At 44.0% G+C, this 10,865-nt stretch overlaps 1 long non-coding RNA gene across 1 annotated transcript; it reads left to right on the plus strand.

The window, feature by feature from the left end:
• The first annotated feature begins 568 nt into the window (after positions 1-568).
• On the plus strand, positions 569-8,033 carry LOC119437221 (uncharacterized). Its single transcript, XR_005189287.2, has 4 exons — positions 569-666; positions 4,840-4,860; positions 5,074-5,181; positions 7,809-8,033. It is a non-coding gene; the product is annotated as an uncharacterized LOC119437221 (long non-coding RNA).
• The last annotated feature ends 2,832 nt before the right edge of the window (positions 8,034-10,865 follow it).

The raw sequence follows: 10,865 nt of genomic DNA on the forward strand, positions 1-10,865 counted from the left end.
ATAAAGTTTTGCTTATACAATCGTCTTAAAGTCTTGCTTATACAAGAATATTGTTAGGAGCAGGAACCGTTAATGCGCAATCACGAGCAATACACACACATCCGTTTTTCAGAAGCTGACGTTAATCACGGGTAGCGCGAGGGTCTCTGCGTTGACATGACGACTCCGCTGCAGCCGAATTCCGAATACTCCATATTCGATGACAACAGCTATAGGGGCTTGTTGATAGGTCCTCTTGTAATTTGTTTAACCGCAGGTAGAACGACACAGGCATAAAACACACACGAGACAGCACACAACGCTGAACGACCACCTGCGAACAGCTGTTTACGTCCGCCATTTCTCCTCGTATTGAACTTCACAAACCGCTGTTGCGCACTCCAAAACAAAGTAAACTTTGAAGCGTTTTTAAATTACAAAACGCACGTATTATTTGGTCCTAATAAAGAGAGGTCAATTATATTATAACGCGAACGTCTTTTTCATTACATTAAACGAATTTATGCGGCGTGTGCGACAAAATCTGGCAGCAAGCAACTCTGGGCGTCGCATAATCGCATTGTTGACATCGCACCATGTGAATAGCCGTTGCGAATTTCGCACCTGCGAAAATCGCAGTGCAAAATCGCACCATGTGAAACAGCCTTCATTCCGGTTTGCTGGCATGTACGTACATGTTTGTTAGGTGCCCTTACTCTACTGTCTACAGCAAAGTAATTTTACGAAAAGGTACCCCTGCCACAATACAAAATTATTCTGTTCGTTGTGAAGCAGCAACCTACCATTGTTCAGTTATTCAAATGTGTTTATTTTGTAATCAGGTAATCCTCAAGTGTCCCAAAGTTGGCCGCGCATGCACCTGTTGCTGATATTGCACTGGTTCTAGTTATTGCAAGCATGGGGCATGGCTTTCCTTCATAGTTATGGTTTAAGTACAAGATGGAGCTAGGTGCTCCATCTGTGTGACGACGCCTAGAACTGAGTGGAAAATTATGGCTTGTGTGTGATCTGGGCATGGAATATTGCATGAATTTTGCCTATCAATTAGACTTCAGCTAGCACCATGATGTCAAGGAAGTGCCCTCTGGCGCAAGAGGGACAAAATGTCTCCGCTAAAGCAAAAAACAGACGTGCAAATGATCCTCCCGAGCGTGAAGACAACATTGTTCTGCGCGGCATTCAAGCCAGCTGATCTGCATGTAACCCAACTTCATTATACAAAGGCATATAGGTGAACACCACGCCTGCAAGAACGTCAAGGGCTAGAAGAATATGGGCTCTCTATACTGGCCAGAGCTAGGCAAGCCATGTCAAACGTATTTTCTGACAGCCTCCACAAGATGATCGCAGCTCACGCAGGCCAACGTGACCTACTGAAACTTTCAAAACTTTCCATAACCACTTACAACTGGCAACACACTATTTGCATCCGCTAACTCGCATTACTTTGATTGTATTTGATTTGTATGATTCTCTTGAAGTCAGTGCCTACCAGCAGCCCAGCAAAGGCATGTCTCGAGGTGCAGTTCGTAATATGCAAGTAGAAACAGCTGAATCAATAAAAGAAGCATTGGACTCGGAAGGAGCCACGATACCAGCAGCATTACTAGTGGGTGAAAGCCAAATGACGCTGCTCACTTTACCGACGCCTAGGCGTCATCGTATTGTGAAGTACTGCAGCTGGCTGACGCCTGCGTCACTGTACGTACCCAGAATGTTGGCATGCTTTAGATGCCACGGGACTGGTTACAAACAAGACATGCATGCGTCCACCTGTTTGCATAAAGTGGGGCACACACGAACCTGAAGACTGCCTCCTCACGGCTCCTCATTGTACGTTTACAGCGAAGATGGGCGCCTTGCCCAAAATACCCCAAAAAAGCTTGTTTCAAAAAAGAACTGAAGAAGCACACAGAGCAGTGGCCGCGTAGCCGATTACTGCACAGTCGTCCTCCAGCTCCCATGAAAGCGAATACACCAGACGAGAATCAAGTGAACATGCTGCACAATACAGACAGAACAAGCTGCTATACAAGACCTATACACAAGCAGTGTCTGAATAATCAAAATGGAAACTTGGCCACCGCAGTACGTTGAGACATCGCACTGAAACGATTATGGAATATTTCAAACTGAGAGTGACATTAGTAGACGTACTGCATCAAACAGAACAGCTAGACAAGCAGCAAGCTGCTCTCTGCACGCCTCCTTGCACTTGAAAATGAGCAGCAGGTAAGAAGTGCACCACAAGCTGCAGAAGAAAGCCCGAGGAGGTGGGGAAAGCAGGCAGCGCCTGCAGTCAGCCACGCTGGAGCCAAGAAATTCTCATAGTAGGTGCACATCCTGCAAGTCTGCTTCTTCGGTGCGCAAAAAGAAAGTGAAACACGGCAAGAAGCAGCAACAGAAGAGGCTGCGCCAGTCAACAGGTACCATGAGGGCTGTGCTCCCTCAAGATAAACTGTGCACAAGAAAATGACAATTGAAGAAGCCATGTCACTTCTGGTTGCTAAGCTCGAACAGGTTCTCATAGAACAAGGCAAAATAGCTAAAGCTTCACATTCAGCAGCAGTAACAATGCCAGCAGCAACAACAGATGATGGCAGTGTGCATGGATTAGCATGGAAAACTCCTCCAAATCCTCATTCAATAATCGGAGTCATCTTTGCTCAATTTTTTCATGAGATTCTGAAAGACTGCGAAATCCACAACACCTATACCCTACTGCTAACCTCCCTCAAACCTTACAGACGGCCGCTACTATACAGCGGAAGCTGCTGCTGGAGTGCTAGTGCGACCTAATGCATGCGACCCAATAATGCAACCCATTGAAATAGCTGGGTCAGCTAGTTTAGCAAGAGGGCCAACCCGTTGTCCTGCTACTCCAGGAAAACAGAGGCACAACGCCAGACATACAAGGGTACAAAGGCTAACTCCAAGCGACTATAGAGCATCGGGCATAGTGAGGAGAGGCATCAATAGAGCAGGCTCAAACGGCCACATTTCCTTGCGTAGACGCTCCGCACATATAATTGAACATTATTCTATACTGCACCTCTTATGAGAAAATTTCAGTGTGCTGCAGGCTAAGGTAGTGCAAAGAAGCCGTTTTGACATTGGTCTACCTCTGTCCCAAAAGCAACCGCTGCACTCAAGGAGACTTCACTTGGCTTTGACATCTGCAAATTCACTTTCCCCAGCACAGAATACTCAGTGGAGGTGACTTCAGTGCACATCACTCACATTGGGGATACAAAGACGCATGACCAAGAGGATGCCACCTTCAAGAACACTGCAGACCTCAAGTTAGCAAATGACAGCAACTATCCCAATGCCACACCCACCACTCAAACCACAAGGACAGTACACTGATCTAACCTGGGCGACTGCAGGCTTCGTTCAGAGTGTCAGTGCAATTGTGACCCAAGACGCAGCGACCGTTATCTGATCTAGATAACACTTCAAGTGTAGGTGAAAATGTGCCACATTTGCAAAATCATGGCTACAGGCTGGGATAATTTTCGTGACTCACTTGAATCTGCAGAATGTGAAGGCGTTGAAGAATCGCTAGCAACAATGTAAGGAGCGACATGCGAACAGAGCTTACTGGAGTAATATCTAACCCAAACAAGCACCTGCTGCAACTTTGGGGTGAGCAAGCCAAGCTGCTTACTGCATACTTAAATTGTGGCCGCAAGCAACAAGCCCTGATAAATATTCTACACAAGACTGAGAAGGCGAGATGTTGTGCTAAGCAACTCACCTAAGACCAGTGGATGGACCGCTGCACGTTATTTGCACACATAGCCCTCAGTAAGCTGTAACACACATTCTCGACTATAACAGGATGAACTAAAAACTCTAATACTATTTAAAACACGACGTTCAATCTACAGTGCACATCTGAAGAATTTGAGGAACAAGCAGCAGATGCTTTCCCCAACCACCTCGCAGCAACCGACCGTCCCCAGACTTATATGCACCTTAATCACCACTTGCCAAGGAAGGAATTGAAAGCCTCTTTACGATGGCAGAACCTGTTGCTGCTCTCGAGCATGTCAACACTTAAAACGCACTTGGCAAAGATGGAGTCACTTGGCAGATGTTGAGGAATCCTCCCTGAAATTAGAAAGCAAGCACTACAGCTTGTAATCAATGAAATCTGGAATATTGGTTAATTCCCCATGTAGTGGAAACACTCGATGGTGATGCCATTACCGAAATCAGGCAAGAAACCAGACACTATAGCCAACCTTCGACTAATCTCATTCACATCGACAGCTTGCAAATTGCTTGAACAAATGTGCCTCGCGAGAGGGGCTGAACTACCATCTGAGAAAGAGGACTGTTTCCACCTGTGCCAGATTGGTTTCTGCCCCAACTTTGATTTATGCAACTATAGCTTCTTTCTGCCTGAAAGCACCACCAGTACCAGCCGCTGCGGAAGAAAAGTACCTGGGATCCTAGTCACAGTAGACAAGATGGATGTTCAACACAGTCTGCAACGAGGCGGTACTGGTAGCTTTTAGTGAAGCCTGCCGTTGTTAGGGTTGCCAGTGTTGTCAAAGCCTTCTTATGCAACCGGACGTTTCAAATATGAAGTGGCAGTAAACAGCCAAGGACTTTTACCAGCTGCACAGGCGGAAATGCACGTAAACCTGGACCGCCATACTTGATTGCAGGAGTGATTTACTGCAGAGATAAGAAGGTGACTTAACAAAGTTGCTGATAACATATACCAAGTGCAAGTACGTGCAGTATGCAATACCAGTTAGGCCGAAACAAATGCATTTACTCCAAACCAATTAGAAAAGCTCAATATTTTCTTTTTTTTGTCTGCAGGATGCCACTCGTGTGCTTTGGGTAAGTATGCACAGGGTTGTATAAAGCTGCATAGGTGAAATTAGACTACTAGATACAGCTGTTAAGCCTAATGTTTTTCTTGGCTAAGATCTTGCACCTTGAACTCATTCAAGGTCATTAACTGCAGCACAAAAGTAATGGAGAACTAGCACAAGAACAAAGGCATGTAATGTACTTGTCTCAATTCTTGGGCTTGTGCCATCTTTTTTACAGTAATAGCGGCTGTAACAGCCTTGGTTGTTCTGATGTCTACTGGTGGTGTCACTGGAATTCCCAAATTTCCTGCAAGAAAATTGCAAATAAAAGGATTCTCATTGTGCTGTGAGTATTCGAACTTGCAACCGAAAGATTGGCAGTCCATAATTCTACATCTAAGCCACTCTGCTGAAGCTACAGCCGTGGTCAATAATGATCCTGGAGAGTGCGATCCAACAGGTGCCATGATTAGCTAACACCTGTTCAATATTTGTGTACTGTATATAGAGCTGGCGTTCACGCCTTCAGGTTGTGGCACGTCACCGTCCCACTTGTGGAGGCAGTCCTATGTTAAATTTTCTTCTTGAACGTAATGACAATGATCGGATGAGTCTGCTTAGTCTTCATTATTCTTTTTCCAGTGCTTGGCTTCTCATGCTTACTGTATGGGACTGCTGATGTCTTGTTTTCCCCAAGGACAGAGTGAGGCCTATTGATGCGGTAGCCCAAATATAGATTTGAGAAAACCAAAACGAATTCAGCATTAACAACATAAAGGGTTGTTTTGGTAGAGACCAGTGGCCAAGTCTGGATGTGAAAGAGGAGCATTTCTTGCTCCTCTTTCACATCCAGACTTGGCCACTGATCCCAGTGATGAAGTGGAAAGACTCGGCTTTTCTAGCCGAGTCTTCCCACTTCATCACTGGGAGGCATAACGTCCACAAACAAATATGACTCGCACTTATTTTACGTCTCAAAAGGAGATTACTCACTTGCATAGGCAAGTGTTCACTCCAACAGACACCGCATCAATCAGGCTTACTGTGCATTACATTTCACCAGCTATTACGAGCAAAACTGCAATTTTCTTTATGCCACAACTTGCCCAATTCTGTGTTTTGCAGTAGCATGTTTGCAGCAGTGCTATGCTATTAAGGTGCTTAAATACTTGTGAATAGTAGTAGAGAACAAAAAAGAAAGTAAGAAAGCAGTGGCTTTTCGTGCGCAAACTATGCATACACCTGCTGTTGCAATGGCCATTTTTCCCTGTCTGCTAAACCATTTTAAACAAGAGAAGCATATACACAATTATTGTGCAAGATCGGAGAACAACCAAACCAAAGGTGTCCTTGGTAAGCGAGGTATGTTTATTTGATGCCATTTTCTGCAACCCTGCTGTCAGGCTTTCAGGTTCATTATTTAAAAGTGACGAGACAGTTTGACAATTTTAATCATTGTAAAACTTAGCAAAGCCTTTTTGGGTTGTTTGTTCTTGGTTTCGAACTCGGCAAATTGCACATTAAGCAGGGGTGTCAGAACAAGGGGAGCGGGGGGAGCGACGGCTCCCCCTCACCTACAAATGAGGGAGCATGGCTCAAACTAGTGCTTCTAATTCTTACGGTGCCCGCATCGTCGGCAACATCTGAACGATCCTTTAGTGTCCTGGAACATATGCAGACGTGCTTTCGAAGCACAATGTCCCAGGAAAGGTTGATGCATCTACTCCTTTTGCAAGTGCACGGTGATTTAACTGCCACTTTGAGCTTAGACTCCGTAATTGAGATGTTTGTTGTAAAAACCTCGGAAAGGAAGTCAATGTTTGGCACAGTGTGACCATAACGTGCAAGAGCGCATAAATGCGTTTGTGCAACTTTGTAGCATTTCAAACATCACTTAGGAATATACATTTGGATCTTAGGTTGATTACACGGTATAGTTCATATTGATACAGTTTGAAGTAGACACGGACGAAGCGAGTAAACTGGACAGAACGAGCGCTGTTCTTACTGGTTTACTCGCTTCGTCTGTGTCTTCTTCGCACTGTTTCAGTATGAATACGTACCAACTAGCGCAGCTGTCCATGGTATCGTTATAGCATTCATTAATATTTGTGTTTGGAAAGCATGTTTAAGATGTGTAAATTATGTTTGTGATTACATTAAATTTACTTTGCGATTGACACATCCATACACATTATTTCTGCAATTTTATTGTGAGCCTACGACGAATATAGGCATGTCGTAATCTTTTCGGGCTCGTTTACGATTTATAGTGGTTTGTTCCCCCTGGCCAGCAGTGTCTCACATGGTTGAAATTTAAGTTCTTATTTTCTGATGTGTCATAATATTCCATGTTTTGGCTGTAGTTTGGAATATGTTATTGTTGCTGCTGTAGTAGATTATGGCGCCGAAGATTGTACAAGTGAAAAGCTGTCAGATTGGTTTACTTTTCTCTTTTCTACACTTACATCCATACACGTGTGTTATCGTATGTGTACTCTAGTTTGCTGTCGCTCCCAAGGCTACCTGGACGACAGGCGTACCATGTTGATTTATATATGTCTCATTGCCAGCTTTCTTATGTTTAATCTCTTTGACAAGCTCGTTTAGCGGGGGTAAACTAGAATCGCATCAAATGATGAATGTATATAAAGACAGTCTGGCGAAATCTATACAATATCGGTAACAAACACTTTACAAAACGTCACACAAAACATACTGTTCAGGCACTACGTTTTTAATTGTTTGCGGCAGTTAGTAAACCAAAATTGTAGTTTGTTTATAATATTGCCTTTATGTCAGTGTGTTGATTGTGTTTATTTAGTAAATGTTGGGCACTCGAGGTGAATAAATTATGTTGATGCTGATGTCTTGGTAGTGTTTTTTTTTTCGCTCCCCCAGTGAAAATAATGTTCCGACATCACTGACTTTAAGTGATATCTTAAATGTGTTATGCTTTTGTTCTTGTTGCAGTTTTTTTATGGATGGGGAGTATGTGGTGCCATGGATGGAGTCTTGCCCCCTCATTCTGTACACTATGTTAGTCTTCTGTGTCCAATGCCATTTTACATTTGAATGCGATTGTATAATTTTGTTAAGTTCTGGCTCTCACCTACGCTTGAAAGTTTGTTACCCACTGCTGGTGGCACACTTGCACTTGTGTGAAATTTTTTTCAATAATAGAAAGTCTATCACTTATCCTGTGTACTGTTTGTCTTCATCTTTTTGCATTACAATTTACCTATTCTTGCTCTTTTGTTGCATTTCATATTAAAAATGGCTATCATAGTTGACATCATTTAACCATTTTGCACACAATATGGATAAGGAAACCTGCCGTCAGGTTACACTCACGGTGTAAGCACAGAACCATCTCGGACTGGCCCAGCCTATCGCCCTTCAGTAGCCGAAAAGAACGCAACACCCCCATGTTTATGATATTAGCATGTTTGCACGGGCAGTTGTTTTTACAGTGGCCTGTTCGCCCAGTGCAGAAGCCGCTGCGGGATGTCAGAATCTCTTACAAAACTTTGGCTTTGCAAGGGATACAGCATCTGGCATGCAGTTTGTCACAGGGCATGCCTTCGGGGCAAGTTGAGTTTACTCACTTGCAAAGGGAGAACCAAGCTTGTTGGATACGAAGTAAACCACCTGTATACTTGGCGGCCTTCTTCATTTTGTTTGACATATGCGGCTATGGCAACCTTTGCTTTATCTACTTCTTGTCAGGCAGCAGTCTTTTGCTTCCGAAACTCACTCAGGATAGCTTTCAGTAAGCTGGACAGTAATAACTGGAAAGCCAGCACATGCTAATCATTGCACTTACGATGCAAAGCTTCATGCAATATGATGGCGTAAATAAACGAGGGTGTTCCTCAAGGCCTTATAGCACACGTCATGAGTTTGGAGAAACATGATACACGGCACTTTTTTGATCCCTGGCTATAGGTTTTAGCAGTTGTGGCCATCGTTGAAGTGCAGCGTGAAGTCAAGAAAACGTAGATATCAATGGGAGCAGTGTCCTGGTGAAGGAGAAACTAATGGGAAGCCTATTGAACATGTGGCTGACCCTGTTGCTGGCTTCATCGGGCAAAGTGTGAAACAAGAGAAGGAAGTAATCAACGTATAGTAATCAACATATAGATGTCATGCTAAAGTTCTCGGGCAGGTCGCTGTCATAACACGCTAACAGGTCTTAGTACGCAGGCTATGCACAAGCAAGTACATATGGCTTCTGTTGAGCAAATAATGGCTCATTATAACTGAGGAGGATGTAGTGGACATAAAAAAACCACAGCTCCAACAATCTGGTCTCACTGGTATCAACAGTGTTTTGCCAAGTGCATCGCCATACTTCCCGATCCCTTCTTGGGCGACATCAGTGAGGACCAGCTTGAGGCAAGGAGTAATCGACATCTTTATGAGCTAAAAATGTATGCATGCATGGAAAGTGCATTGCATCTAAAGACTGGGCACTTCACAGGGACTCTGGAGACAACGGATTATTGACAGTGGGCAAATACAAGCTTCTCTACTATTAAACAACGAACACTGTTGCCAGGTAGCAACCTCTGAAAAAATCCCCTCAAAGGGGGAATCATCTTTGTGCATGATCTTTGTGCATCCATTAAGAGGGCAGGCAGGCAGAGCTCCTTGAGTGATGTTGCCAGCTTCAAAAGGCCCACTTCGCATATCCTGAATGCTTTCTTCTTAGCCTTTGCTGGGTGCAAGCCTTCTGCCGTCCAAAAGTTGTCATTGAGAGCACTGTTGGTTTGATGGCAATACAGTTCAGAAGCAATTCTAACAAACCTCCCTTCCTAGTTGGTTTTTAGGAACGTTATGGTGTTTTCATGGAGTGACACCATGAGACGACAAGCAAGGCCACTGGATGCCTCCAAGCCCTTGTTTTTCACTCTGTTCTGTTAGTAACAACCATGAGACCCGATAATAACAAGCTCAAGTTCGGCACTCGTGCGGTTAGTGTGCAGAATACATAATAAAAATAAGCACAAAAACAGAAAACAAAAGGGAAGGATAACACTCACTGCACAGAGGATAGATGATGTTCCCAAGCTCAAATCAGTATCAGCTTTTGATATACACTAACTGGTGGCTAAAAGAGGCTACAAATATTGAAATGGAAGCTTTTAGCAGGACAGGTGCCAGAAAAAAGAAAAGCTGTGTTGGCAACCATCTTAGGAACCTCTTGTCCCCTTAATAAAAATTGCTCTTCTATATTAACTTCAGCCCTCCCAAATAGAGTAATCAATGTAATGAATGAGCAGTGCCCTGGTGAAGGAGAAACTTCAGACTACCTGTGCACTTATGAACAAAGAATCAATTCTTAAACAGCATGTGTAGTCCAACCAGAAGCATAGGCGTGAATCGGCATTGTGCTCCTGCACTAAAGGTAAACAATGTGGTCTACAATGGCGAATGTGCTTTAGTAAGCTTCACCACAATAATGAATTTGTAATGCGGTGAAACAAAGAATTGCCATGCAGTGAAGCTTACTACGACTGCAGATTCACTTGCAAATTATATAGGGGGGTGTTCTGTAAATCAACCTAGTGGACTGTCCATTTCGGCCGCCGCTGATTGGCTGCAGCTGCACATGTGAGCAGGAGACAGGTGCCCCCAGCCAGTCTCCTTTTTCGCTGGTGCAGCTGCAGCCAATCAGCGACAGCTGACATAGACAGTCCACTAGGCAGACTCTTACAGAATACACCCTCTGCCTAATAAAAGTGGGCATTTTACAATTGCTAACTTCCATTGCTAACAATTGCTAACAGGTGCTAACTTCCAACAACGTTGTTGTTGGAAGTTAGTAGCACCTGTGTGTGTTGCCGTTCTTCTTCTACGTCTGTGTGTTTTTTGCGGTACAAGAAGAAAATCTGCAAACATGTTACACCAACAAGCCCAAATGTCTACACAGCAGGGCATGGCCTGGTTCGGCATAGCAGGCCCCATGACTTTCATCGGTTTGAAAAAGTCGGCGAAAAGCTAAATGTGGCGTATGTAATGTTAAAC

Source organism: Dermacentor silvarum, chromosome 1 (assembly GCF_013339745.2).
Source record: "Dermacentor silvarum isolate Dsil-2018 chromosome 1, BIME_Dsil_1.4, whole genome shotgun sequence".
NCBI classification, from domain to species: Eukaryota; Metazoa; Arthropoda; class Arachnida; order Ixodida; family Ixodidae; genus Dermacentor; species Dermacentor silvarum.